The 13,629-nt window shown below is 47.6% G+C and overlaps 1 long non-coding RNA gene across 5 annotated transcripts in view; it reads right to left on the bottom strand.

The window, feature by feature from the left end:
- LOC137841801 (uncharacterized) overlaps positions 1–13,629 on the bottom strand; it is a 145,278-nt gene that overhangs the window by 113,681 nt on the left and 17,968 nt on the right. For 3 of the 5 annotated variants that reach the window (XR_011088750.1, XR_011088752.1, XR_011088749.1), the window contains exon 2: positions 9,632–9,745. This is a non-coding gene — a long non-coding RNA (uncharacterized lncRNA). The other 2 variants (XR_011088748.1, XR_011088751.1) reach the window with 2 other exon arrangements.

The raw sequence follows: 13,629 nt of genomic DNA, 5'->3' as shown, positions 1-13,629 counted from the left end.
ATGGCACCAGGCACCTGAATCAGTTCTTGGGTGTGCAATCTCATTAATCACATAGACTCCTCTGGTCCACTGAAAGAGTAAGGCACTTTCAGAAGCTGATTCATTCCTACAACACAAATTGCCCTCGGCAGTGCTCCTTCAGCTGCTTTGACCACAGAAGCCTCAACAACTGGTTTACACTAAACGCCTGATTTTTGGTAGCTAAACTTAGAAGAAATGAATCGCTTTGACTGTATATCATTCCCTAGATGAACACAGCAAGGGCCCAAATCTAACCCAAATGGCTTCTAAAAAGATTCAAATCAATATTCTTAGATTGATTTTTTTTTTTTAATAACATTTTCTCCAGGTTATGCCCAGCGCAACTCAGGATGGAATGTATATTTTCACATAGAACAGCAAGGCAAAATAACTTAAGAGTGTAAATTTAGGAGGCAGACTCATTGACACACTACAGGGGAAATTTAAAGTCAAGACAAGGAGAAGAAAATGCCTCAGGAGCGGCAAGTGGTATATCAAAGGATTTCTGTGCTACTTTCATATCCTCTTTTTATCCACAACCTCACTAATCACCACCATTTCCATTACCTAAGAAGCCTTTTTTGCCTTTAGAAAGTAGAACATGAATGGCTCAAGTATTTGGGAGAGCTATTTATATACCACACTAAAGTCAGAGCAGGTTTAAATACAAGAAGTCTGCCCCTCCTTTATCCCTAGCAGGGCACACATACACAGAGTTAACCCGGAGTAACGGCATGTTTAATCAGGGGAGTTATTTGAACACATTTGTTCAATATGCCTGGCAGTATTTAAGGTGTGTACACAACCATCTCTCAAGGGTGCTAAAACATGGCTGGAACGAACAGTTATTGCAATGAATATCTGTTTTCCCTTGCTCTCAGAAGCCATAGAGGTATTCCCCCTGCCAGCCCAGTCACACATTAAAACGTGACTGACAGCCTCTCCACTCTGCTTCTCCTTTTATAAGGGTCGTCTTTAATATCTACATATATTAGTGTTACTTCAGTGTAATGTCAGCTGCGGATGATCAGCATTCTTACCTATGTTAAGCACCATCCACACCACCTCAAGGTCACGTTGCATATTTTGATGTTTTAAGATTCCCTTTATAGGAACATCTTTTGCTAAGTAAGAAGCAGGGCCTGAAGCCTTTACCAGTACCCATAGCTGTTCCCCAACATTAAGTACAATGTTAAATACTTAAATACAAATTGGTCTTTCAGCTAGGACACTTCTGTTTTCAAAACCTGAGATCTTGGAGGGATCCACACCTGGAAGCCACCCCATTTACACACTTGAGGTGTGAGGACACAGCAGGACCTGGTTTCCTCTGGGTGACTCCTAGGGCTCATTCCCAGACACCTCCATCTGCAGCAGGGACAGCAGTTGCATCCCATGAGCATAAAAGCATCCTCTCTACTTTGCCCCTTTGGGTAACTTCGCATTACCTGTCTGCTAATAGGGCACCCTTCTGTATAAACATTTCTGAGTGCTGGGAGAAGATGAAAAGAGGACTTGTATTCCCAGCTGATCCCATAGTTGAGTGGGGAGGGCACTTGGGCCCCCAGCAGTCAGCACCAACCTGATCCTCTTCCAAGGATGTTTGTGGGGACAAAAAGAGATCATAGATTTATTAGAAGTTTCTCAGCTTTGTAGCCAGACTTCTAACTTACACTTTAAGCCTTCAGTGTGTGCACAACCCAAGAATGCCTGGAAACACATGGCCTTCTCTAACAGCACCCCACATAGCATGGCACCAAACCACCGTGCAGGCAACCAGCACCTGGCCTGAGCACAAGGCAGCTCACAGACACAGCCAAAACCCAAGGCACTGGTTTCTGCCAGGTGACAGGGTGACACCCAGCGAGCTTCTCATCCTAAAATAACGCCCTAGGAGCTAGGAACCGCCACAGCTGTAAGAGCATATTGCCCCAAAGGGATATTGGCATTCTGAGCACCAGACTTCATTTATTGCTGAAGTACCATTTAACATCACAAAAGAAGTGCACTAATGACTCTAAGTACCTTATGTCTGTTAAAATCAGCCTTCCTGCCCTGCTGTACAGCAGCTCCTTTTTTTTTTTAACCCCATTCTGAATTACAAGGCTTTTCCAGTCCAGAGTCTGATTCAAGTGCCAAAATAAAAACTACTCAAAGGGCAAATAACTTACCATGAGATAGTAAAGATCAAGAAGAGTTTATTTTCCTATTTATTATACTTATTTAAAGCATGAAGACAACTTAACACTTGGCAGACAGATTCCTCCCACTTAAACATTACAGTGTCAAGGTAAAGCATCTGTTGGCTTGCTTACCGCTGGATAATGAGGAACATTTCTGATGTACTAATGAGCCCAAATCAACTCTAGAGTCTGTAAGAAATGGATGGTATTGTTTAAAGACAATCAGCCGCATGACAGACCCCAAGGGACCTCAGAAGCTGCACTGTCGTGTGCAGTTAGGTGAACTTCTGTTTCTGTTTGCAGCACTCGGCAGTTCCAACACTTCATCAAGAAGTTCTGCTGATTTTTCACTGTGGCTGGAATAGCAAAAGCACGGCTGTTTTCCATGTCTCACGGCAAACTCCAGATCTCCAGAACTGCTCTGGCTTGCAGCACGCGCTGGTAAATGGAAACCAAGGCAGCAGCCAGGCTGTTTTATTCCAGGACAGAAGAATTTTGCAGTGGATACAGATGTTATTTCCCAAAGATAGTTAGTTGGCTCATAAATTTACTGCATCTCTACATCCTTTCTTTAAGCCAAAATTTGTGGGAGAAAAAAAATAGCACAATTGTTGCTCCATTGTTAAAAAAAAACACAATGGTTCTAGGACTCCATTATTATCAGTGCATGAATCAGGAACAGGGATTTCTGCAGCCACACCTGAACAGAGCCAGGGTCCGTCAGCTGCTATAAAAGTAGCCCATCTCTTATATCATCACCTCCTGGCCACTGCAAGCACTGCTCAACAGCTGCATCACCAACCACTGTATCAGCAGAAACCTGTGTCTGTCGCGTTGGTACAGGTCTGCACAACTCAGAGGTCTGTCTACAGGAGATGACAGCATAGAGTTTCCTCTGTATTTTGAGGTGTCAGCAGATAGCCAGACCTGCTAAAACCACCACCAACAACAAAAAACACATACTGGCAGCAGGGGGGGAAATAGGAGAAATAGCCTTTTGAAATTGGGGCAGAGTAACTGACTGCAGCAAGAATTTGTGCTTCAAGAAGACTGTCCAGCACTTGGGATGTTATTTTGGGAAATATATTGCAGCAAAGTGCCATATAATCAAGAATAAGGTGAATAAGGTGAACCAAAACCACCCAAGGCTGAGCCATGTGCTGCAGAAGCCATGAAGAGATTTATCCTTGGTTTAACGGGGACCTGAACTAGATCCCAATGATGTGAAACTCCAAAGGGCTCAGCTCCTCCTGAAGGGAAACAAAAAAAACCTAGAGGATCAAACAAAAGCTGGTCTGGGGGAATAGCCAGGGAATGAACAGGTCCAAAAGCACTTGGGCCTCAACAGGGAGAGCAGCTGAGTAAACCTGGTACTGAAGGCAGGTTTGGGCAGAAGGCAGCAAGGGTCCACTCCTCCCCTATGTAGCCCCCAAATTAGCACCAGCCCTAAGCCATGAGTTGCTCAAAGCAGGAGGTGCTGCCCCTCAGTCCAGCAGGGGTTTTGACCCACTGCACAACACTGGGGCCTGGAAATCCCATCAGGAGAAGGTGGTGAGTTGAGTACCATCAGGACAGAGGGACACATTAAGACTGCGGCTTGAAAAGCAGTAACTTTGAAAAGATGACAGACTACTGATGGGTTTTGGATAAACCACACAGGGGATCCTTCTGCTCCATGACTGCAGCAATCCCTACACCCCTACCTCCCACAGGCCTCCGTGGGAGTCAAGAAAATATGAAATGTACACTATCTTTATGAGGTGACCTTGTCACATACACAGCTTCGAACAAGCAATGTAATGGCATCTATTAGACGCAGTCCAGATCCTCTGTAAACTTATCACACATTTGATTTACTGCCTGCAAGTAGAGGTCTACAACAAAATGCAGAGCCAAGGCAAACGTGCCCAGGCACAGGTCCTGCTGCCAAGCTAAAACCGAGGCCAGGCTCTGCAAAGATAAGATTAATAACAGGCAGAGCACCAAGTAAACCCAGTGCAAACTATAATGCAAATCAGCATTTCACACTCAAACAAAGCAGACCTTGGAGGTTTGGCTTAAATTTCCACGGCCAGAACCTTTCCATCGTGACTGCTCTGGATGCTCCCAGGAGCCCCAAGGCTCTGCTAGCAGATATCTCTGCTCCTGCCTGGCGGGTCCATAGGGTGGCCTTTTTCCAGGGAAATTTGCACAGCTGGTTTGCAAGGTACTGTGCAAATGGCCAGTCTGTCACTGGAAGCACCCAGGCCATCTCAATATCTCAGCTGCTTCTTACTTTCCTTCAAACCCTCTCCCCTCAGATGTTTCTGCCCCCAGGAGAGCCTTCTGGCAGCACACTCCCATACTGCCCATTTCTGACATGTCTGGAACAAAAGGAGCCACCAACCTCCAACAGAGCAGACAACTCCCTTTTTGTCAGCTAAAGCTTTCCTAGCAAGGATCACACACTGACTGCTCCTAGGGCTCCAAAAAGCTGGAGGGGAAACGCTAAAAGACACCCTAGGATTCTCCTTCTCCTTACTCACTTGTCAGGGTTATGCATCCCAGATGCTGAAACATCCCCTCTGCCATCAGCTCCAATGCAACCTTTTACACCAAGGAACAGCTTTTCAGAAAATAACCCCAGAAAAGAAATTCTGCTAGCTGCCCTCAGCTCAGAGATTTGCCTGCTGAAATCCTGCCTTCCTTCTGGGAGCTCCTTTGCTCACGCAGGAGCAGGAAGGCACTTGCATGTTGTAGGGAGAGGAAGGGGCTCTGTGCTCCTGGAGTGCATCAGCCCCAAGCCCCTCACAACTCCTGTGGCAGCACTCCTCCTCCCCACCATGCAAACAAATGGTGCCAGGCTGCAAGCCAGGTTGATAAAATGGGATTAGGAGAAATTTAGAGGAATATTTTCCTTCTGATTTCACAGCAGAGGCAGGATCAGCCACTGTTTCAGGATCCAAGTGCAGCCCAGCCCACTCCTGCCTGTTAGAGGCAAAGCAGCCTGCAAAAGTGTACCCCAACACCACTGCACATGGGACCACTGTAACTAAAAGGAGAAAAGCAAAAATTAGCAATTAATCTTTAAGCCTGCTTTTCAAGCATCTCTCGTTTGTACCAATTAGCCACATTGCTGCACTTGGGAGCATTAGAAACCTTTTTATTATTTATCTTTTCATCTTTCTGCCTATCGTTCCTTTAAAGTTTTCAACTGGTGTGATCTTTACTGCCCCGTTCTTTGTTCAGATTACAATAATTTGTCATTTGTGTGCAGACAGTTTCTTAACTGCTCCTGTGTTGGAAATAACCTTCACAAAAATATTGGTTCTTTCATCTCCAGGGTCCCGCAAAGCACACAACTATTGAGTGGCGAGGCATTAAGAATCCAAGGAGACCCCATAAGGCAAGGCATTAAACGCAAGCTCTCTTGCTATGGAAATGGAGGGATTGCACAGTACAATTGTTCAAATCTAGCCTGCATTAGGAGTAAGACCTTGCTTGAAAAAGGTTCATGGCACCAATGTTGTTTTATCATCTGTAGCCTTAATTTTGGTGGCTGGAAAAGTACTATTTTTTATTATTATGTTTTTATGGGCAGTTTGGGCATATTCACTCATCCTTTTACCTTTTTTTTCCCCCCATACACAGTCATTCATGGAGTAATACGCTTCAAGGCCAGACAAGTACAATTAGGGTGATGTAGCTTTAGTCGCTGTGTAACAGAGGGTAATGAGAGCACACCAGAAAGCCCTATCAAACCTACTGGCACTACGTAGTGAATCCCAAGAGTCCCCAAAAAATAATTGGGGGAACTCTGCACCTGGAATTTTAATTTCTAGCTTCTCAGGACTCTGAGAAGTCCTACGGGATCACATCAGAGCATGTAATTCCAACACTTGAAAGGGTAAAACGAGCGACCTGCAGAACTATAGCACAATTAGCCCTGATACCAGCACAGTGGAATAGCACATTAAAGACTACCAGGGATTTACAGGCCAATGCACAAAGGCTGCGAGTCACCACAAACCCTGCTTTTGGTGGAGCTGTCAAATCATTTTTTTTTTCTACAAGGCTATAGGCTGGCTAGATAAGCCAGCTCTGCTAAGAAAGCACACTTGGATTTCTCCAAGGCGTTCAGTTCAGCATCATGTGATGGCTTTATGAAAAATATAAATCATATGCAGTAAGCATTACTACACACACACTGCATTACAAGCTGCCTGGCACATTTTAAATGTAGTTGTCACAGGAAGATATTTGGGGTCAGTGCACCTTATAATTAGGAGGCTCCTCCGGGGACCTGCTCTTGGGATGAAGTCGTTACCCCCCCGCCACACACACTGGAGTTGCAGATGTGGAAAACAAGAGTTATTCACAGAGGAAATCCTTCCTTTCTCACTAGCCCAGCACCGAATACATTTGTCACAGCTTCTTTTTCCATTGTGGGACTAGGCCTTCAAGGAGGGCAGAGGCTATTCCTTTACAAGCAAAGCCCAGGACTGGCGTGTACATGGCTCCAGATGCACGCAGCAGCCCTTGACGATGACGATCTCCTCAACTACAACCCAAATACCCACCCATCGGGGATCCCACTCCCTTGTGCCCAGGAGAAGTCAGGGGTTCAGTTAAACTGGTTCTCACAGGAGGCTTGAAATGCCCATGACTGAAACTCTGCAAGAATCAATTACACAAACATCCCTCAGGATGACACAGAGCTGATCCTGCATGCATTAGGGGCTGGACAAGATTACCAGCTCCTTATCATCTCTTTAAGCTCCACTTTCTACAGTTCTTTTGACATGTCAATCCTGGGTCCGTTTTCAAAACAAAACAAAACAAAGCTCATATCTTTACACATGCACAGCAAACAGAAGTGCAAGCAGTTACATATATAAATGCTGCCCTGCAGATCCTGGATGTCCTCCCCTAGGGATGCAGCAGGACTGGCAGATATCATGCACTGTCACACATGTCAACACCTGCCCTTACCTACAGCTGACTGAAGGCACTATGCTGTCACCAGGGCCATTTGTAGCTAACACCGCTTTGCTCAGTTTCTCCTCAGCGCACCCCAAGTTTAGCTCCTGAATCTGTCAGATTTCCTGCATTACCTCAGCCCATTTCCCATCCACAACACAGCTCCACACCTGAACAGGAGACACCAGCACCCTGTGAGACCAGCTGATGGGCACGTTGCAGCACAGCAAAGAGTTAAGATTTCCCATATTTCATCCTTCAGCGCATGTCATGCTCTGCTGTCATCACTGACCCCTGGAGTTCTTCTTTAAATCACATACAGCAAGAAAACACCCATGGAGAGCAACAGGTTCATCTCAGGACTCAAGTACCATCATAATTTACCCCCCTGGTTCAGCGTGATGTACACAGGCAGGCTCAGATGGAGTTTTTCCCTATTGATGGGGCATGCCCTGACCCCTGGCTCCTTCTCAAGGGAAATGACAAACCACCTCAGAGGTACAGCCCCACTTGCCCCAGCTACTGAAAGCAGCAGATACCAAGTGCAATGGAAGCAGAGGACAGCAGAGAGCACGTCTACCATCACCATGGTGCTCCCGAGGGCACGGTACCAAGGCTTGATAATTTTGATCCCACAGAATGCTCCCTTCTTCCAAAACATCCCAAAACAGGGTGGGTAAAAATGTCCCCTCTGGGGTGAGCCTGCTTGCTCCCTACTGTCAAGCCCAGGGGAAGATGGATGGCACTTGGAAGTCACTGGTCAGAGAAGGAAGAGGGTCAGAGCACAAAGGCCATCTGTCGCCATGTGGGGACACCAGCTGAACAAGGGGGGAGCGAGCCCTGAGCACCAGGACCGTGCTGGGAGCCCCCGGGGAGCTGTAGCCTTCATCAATCAAACAGGGCAGAGCAGGGACACTCCAGCATCTGTCACAGCCCCCAGCGAGGCAGTGGCAGGCCCCAAATACACGCAAAGCACCACAGCAAAGGGATTTTTCCCTCAAATCATGTGCAAGAGCCATTTTTCCTACCACTACTTTGAGATGTGTATGTGCCACGTACTGCAAAGAACCTCTGGTTACAAGCCCCTAGGAGGGATTGCTAAGCCCTGCTGGCTGCTTCAGCTTTTTGGGCAGCCCGCATGAGTTACATGACTCAAATCCTGGGCAGCACAGAGGAGATTTTGTGGCGTAAATACAGGCAGCCACAGCCAGGCTTCAGCTGCGTTACATATAACCAAGGAGGAATGCGGGCAGCCCTGTCCGTGCACGCCTCAGGAATTATTTTAAACATGTTCGGGGGATTTAGAGCCAGCGTTTATGAAATAGTTGAGGCGTGTGGTAAGAAGTGTAGCAATTAAAATGCTGATGAATAACAGGTTAGGTCCGCAATGCTGGCTGGGGGGCTGTCAGCAGAGGTGCAGAGCGATCACCTCGGTGTGACCTCAGCGGCCAGAGGGCACCACGAGGCCCCAGGAGGGCTGCACATCCCCATCCCTCCTGTGTTCAGCATCACCACGGGGTCAGGCTCTGGCTGCCTGCACCAGCATCAGGTAGGCTTACTGCAGAGCCCTCTCTTCTGTGTCCTTCTGGAGACAGCCACAGGGTGCAGAGGTCCCACAGCCAAACACGAGGCACATAACCCCCAGCAGAACCAGAAGGAAGCCGATGGTTTCCATCAGGTTTTCTCCTACCTACTTGGAGCTGGCAGTAGGAAAAGCGACCTGCTGCTCTCGCTGTTAAAGAACCATTAAGGTTGGAAAAACCTTCAAGATCATCTGGTCCAACCATCCCCCTACTACCAATGTCACCCACTAAACCATGTCCCCAAGCTCCACTTCCAACCTTTCCTTGAACATCCTGGGAATGGTGACTCCACCACCTCCCTGGGCAACCCGTCCCAGTGCCTGTTTTTCCCATGGGCTCCATTTCACCTCCCCTCCACCCCTCAGCGAGCCCCATTTTTGGCAGATCTGCATTGCTCTGCGTAGAGCCCTCGTGGCAATCCATCAGCCAATTTGTCACAGCTCTTCCCAGTGACACCACGGCCAGCCTGCTGCACCAGGACAGAGCTGTCCTCGCCTCTCCCACACCACGGGAGGGACACGTATCTCGAGCACAAAGGACGACACATCCTAGAAGCAGAGCATTTCCTAGCAACTCATACCAGGAGGCTTTTTGCAGAACACTGCACGTACACATTCATCCCAAAGCAGTGGTTGGCACAAAGGACCCCATGGAGGACTCCAAACAGAAGAGGTACCTAACATGCTTCAACTGCTCGTGGGAACCAGCCCCCAAGACCAGACTAGAAACATCCCGAGATAAAAAGCCCTAAGAGGTTCACAACACGATCATCAGCTCCTCAGTACAGTTCCTTCCCCTAGCTTGCTCCTAGCACAGCACATTTCTCAAGAAGTTTTGACTTGCGGGGCACAGCCACAGGACACGAGGAAGGAGAAGCCTGCTTACCTCTGCCAGCTGGGACCCTGCGCCCACGCCTGGAGGGCTTCCAGAAGAATCCACTGCTACTGTCCACGATGGCTCATTTCCAAGGCTGGAGAAGTTTTCCAAGTGCATAAGCTCCTGATGAAACAAGGTGTTTCTAATCAATAACCATGTTGGAAGACCCTCAGATTTTTCTTCTTGATACAACCCTTCTGCAAACAGGCACTGGAGATGTTTTTCCTTCGCATCTCACGGTTCGGTTTGTCAATACAACATATTAATTTATAACATAAAAAAAAATGAACTGCTGGAAACTTTTATTATCCCCACTAACATTTCACACATTAGAACTTGCCAGCATCCTTCATTATCACAGCCTGGGTTGCAAATAATGGCTCTAGATCAGTACATTATCCTATCTTCAGTTAATGTAAGATTTAATCCACATGCTCTTTTTTAATAACATTTCCCACAGCAACATTCCCATTGACAAATGGAAGCTGACACCTCACTTTTATTCCAATTCAAACTAAAAGATTGACTTCAGTTTTATTTTAAAAACTTACTGATATTTAAGGACAATTTGATTGCCTTCACAGGCACTGGGGCATTATGAACCACAGCATTTTTTTCCACCACACAGACACTAATAGAAGGAAGTTTAAAATTTGGCGGGGGGGGGGTGGAAATTATTCTTTCAGCAGTAGACCTCTTCTTACACAGCCTGGTATTAAACAGCAAGTACTAACCCCATACCCCATTTCCCTGTAAGGAGCACTCAGCCAGCCAGGTGGTCAGCTTAACAGAAAAGCAGCACCTGGGGCTCTACCACCACCCCCAAACACTCCCAGCTCTCATGCAAAGGGAAAAGGACCTCCCAAATCAAATAACCGGCCAGACAAGCCCTTTAGAGCAGGCTGCCTCTGTAAGCTCGTGGATTGCTTTCCCCCTTCCCATCCCCATGCAAGTTCCCAGTACATACATGCCTCTGGGGGTGCTCAGCCCTCTGCCAGCGCCACCCACAGCCACTTTCAGCAGCTTTCTCTGCCACAAGACACCTTCCTACATCCCCCAAACCCCCCAGCTGTGATGCTGCTTCCTGCTGCATCTCCCTCCAGCCCCTGCACCAGGTGGAGCCAGGCAGGAGCCCTTAAAGAGCCTGCAACCCCTCTGCTGGGGCCAGGGGGTGTTTTGGGCCAGGACAAGCCAGCAATACCTGCAGCACCCCTGCGTTTTCTGCTTGGCTCCTTTGCAAAAAAAAGTGGGAAGTCAGCACTGCCTTAGGCAGGACAGGCGTTATGGACCTTCTTGCCCTGGCCACTGCATTTTGCATTCCTGTTTTTCCTGGCTGTGTTTGCTTTGTGAAGGTTTAGCGTGGCACATGCAACATCGCACATCTTTCTACCTCTAGAAGTAAAGAATGATTATTTTTGGTTCCACAAATCCTGGTGTTTTAGCCCTATAAGCTGCCAGCTGAGTCCCCAGTGTGGCCACCATCTTACCCCTCCCCTGAGTCAGGATTGTTGAATTTCTCTCCAGAGGAGGCTGCTCCAAGCTGCTGGGAATAGGGCCCAGCACTGGAACAGGCTTCAGCTGCACAGCTGAGATTCAAAGCCTAGAGAGACGGAAACCCCAGGGATTGCTATCCGCGGGTTCACTTCAGGCCATCAATAACCCTTAGTGATGTTCCCTGGAGAAGAGGAGCCCAAGCACCTAACAAAATGATGGGCTGAAATTACATAATCAGCATCTCCCCTCAGTACAAAGGGAAACAGCCAGCACGTTTCCATGTTGCTATTTTTTCCCCCTTATTACAAAGATGGAGTTGTAAAGAGCAAGGCTGGTGCTCTTGAAACCAACGGGTCTGCTTTGCAAGGCTTATTTCAACCTCCTCACTCCCTGATTCCCACATGGCAAAGAGGCATTACAGTCAAAATGAAGTAATCCTTTGATAAAGTGCAGTCATTTATTTGAAAAGTGTAGTCTCGCCATTAAAATGCAAATGAAATGAGTGCTAATATATTAACTTGGGATAGGAGTTGAAATGGCTTATGACAAGTGCGCTTTCATGTGGAATAGAGTTAAGTGATAACAGTGGGTGTGTAAGAGAAAGCAATATTCAGATGTACGTGTTTGTTTATTGAAGATATTAATGAAGGACGGTGCCTAAAGAGTGTTATTATTCCCTCAGCTTGTCTTTCTTTCGTCCCTCCCTGGTTCAAGTCTACTACTGAGAGGTTCCTCCCAAGGGGGGGTTGATCAAAAGTCATCTTTGATGGATGATCTGAGTCCACACAAAAGTCTACACAAAAGCTGAAATGTATTTAATGATCTCCTTTGAAGAGGAGCAGAAGGTCCCCCCCAACAGATATCCATATCCCACGTGCTGCAGTTGGCATCAGAGCTTTACAGTGATTGAGAAAAGAAAGGAAAATCTTGAGCCATTCTACTCATTTTCCAAAGATATCTCCTGGGAGTGTGGCAAGCATCAGGGGGGCTCTGGGGCTTCTCTCTTCTTTTCTGCACCCACTGCTTCCCCTTTGCACGCTGATGACCTTGGGATCCTCCCCAGCACTGGCCCCTTTTGTCCTGATGCAAGTCCCCAGAAGCAGGCAGGGTGTGTTCTTTGAATTACCCTTCAACACTGGGTGCCTCCAGCTTTTGCTGCAATTCCTTGTCTCTCCTCTGTTTCGCAGAGCTCCTGCAGGTGAGCAGTGCCTGCCTAGGCACCTACCTTCAGGATAACGAGTGAGACAGCTGCAGCAAGGGTCATAGCTCCCACCACACGCCACAGGGAAAGACAGGTGGGGAAAGAGGGTGAGAGAGTCCATTTAGGGGTTGCACCACCCATGGGAGGTCTCCCTGTAGACAACACCAAGCAATACCAGTCCTAGTTGGCACCAAAACCTCCTAAACCCATGGACACAGCCTCAGCCCCAGCTCTGATTCCTTCCCACCTCTTTGCAGCTCGGGAGGAGGTGGCAGAGCCGGAAGGTGCTGCAGCTAGAGTCCCCTCTGCCAGCCCAGAGGGGAGCAAAAGCAATGGTGAGGAGGGGAAACACCCAGCCCTGTGCCTCAGGCTGGTGCCAGCAGCACTGACGGCTGCTTCCAGAGCACAACTGCTTCAGCTCAGCTCCTCATCCGTATGCAAAGTGCTGCTAATCGCATGGAATCCTCGCTTTTTAGGTTTGCTTATTTTTGCACTTTCTTGGCAGTTGTCAGCACAGAACACACCGCTTGCCACGCTCTGCCCTGTGCCCCCATGCACACCCCCTGACCCCCCCAGCAGGGGGATGCCTTCATGGGGCTCTCCCAGGGAGCAGAGGAGCTCTGTGAGAAGCAGCTGGGAGAAAACACCAATTTGCAGAGTGTTAAAGCACCAGGGATGAGATGTCCAGGCCAGAGGCTGCTTCTTGCTCTGGCTCTATCAAGTTAAGAGCCTGAATCCAGGGAGGGGCGGTACTGGGACATCAGCATCATACACTCTCAGTCTCACTGAGATCTTCTCAAGCACCAGAACTTTCAGTATTTCGTCCCAACAAGGCTGATTTCATCAGCCTAAACCTCATTATGGTGCAAAATCAAGAGCTGGTGTTGTACTGAATTGCCAATGTTTGACGCTGTTTTCCTCCTCTTCCTTGCACAAAGCAAAAGGGAAACAAAGATGTTTCTGGAGGATTGGCTTTCTTTGCTGGGTGCTATTTGCACTTGGCAGAAGGTGTTTTTCCACTTGTGAAAGAAGGCTGTAAAAGCAGAAGCACCTGACCTGTTGGATGATGCAGCCTGCCTTTGTGTCGTGTTAGCTATGGAGCATCACATAACACACCCAGGGCTTTGGTGCCAAGGGAGCCATAGGCAGAAAGAAAAAAAAAAATTAAAAAAAATCTCCCACGGGTCTGTAGCAGGCAGCTGAGGTCACAGCAAGTTTGCACCCTATAAAGAAATATCTCAAAAATAAAAATATATTTAAAAAAAAAAAAAAAAAACTATACTGGAATGTAGCATTTCAGGGCCCTTTGCTG

This window comes from Anas acuta, chromosome 18, assembly GCF_963932015.1.
Source record: "Anas acuta chromosome 18, bAnaAcu1.1, whole genome shotgun sequence".
NCBI lineage: Eukaryota > Metazoa > Chordata > Aves > Anseriformes > Anatidae > Anas > Anas acuta.
Note: the sequence above shows the minus strand (reverse complement) of the source record. Positions and strands in the feature narration are given on the sequence as shown.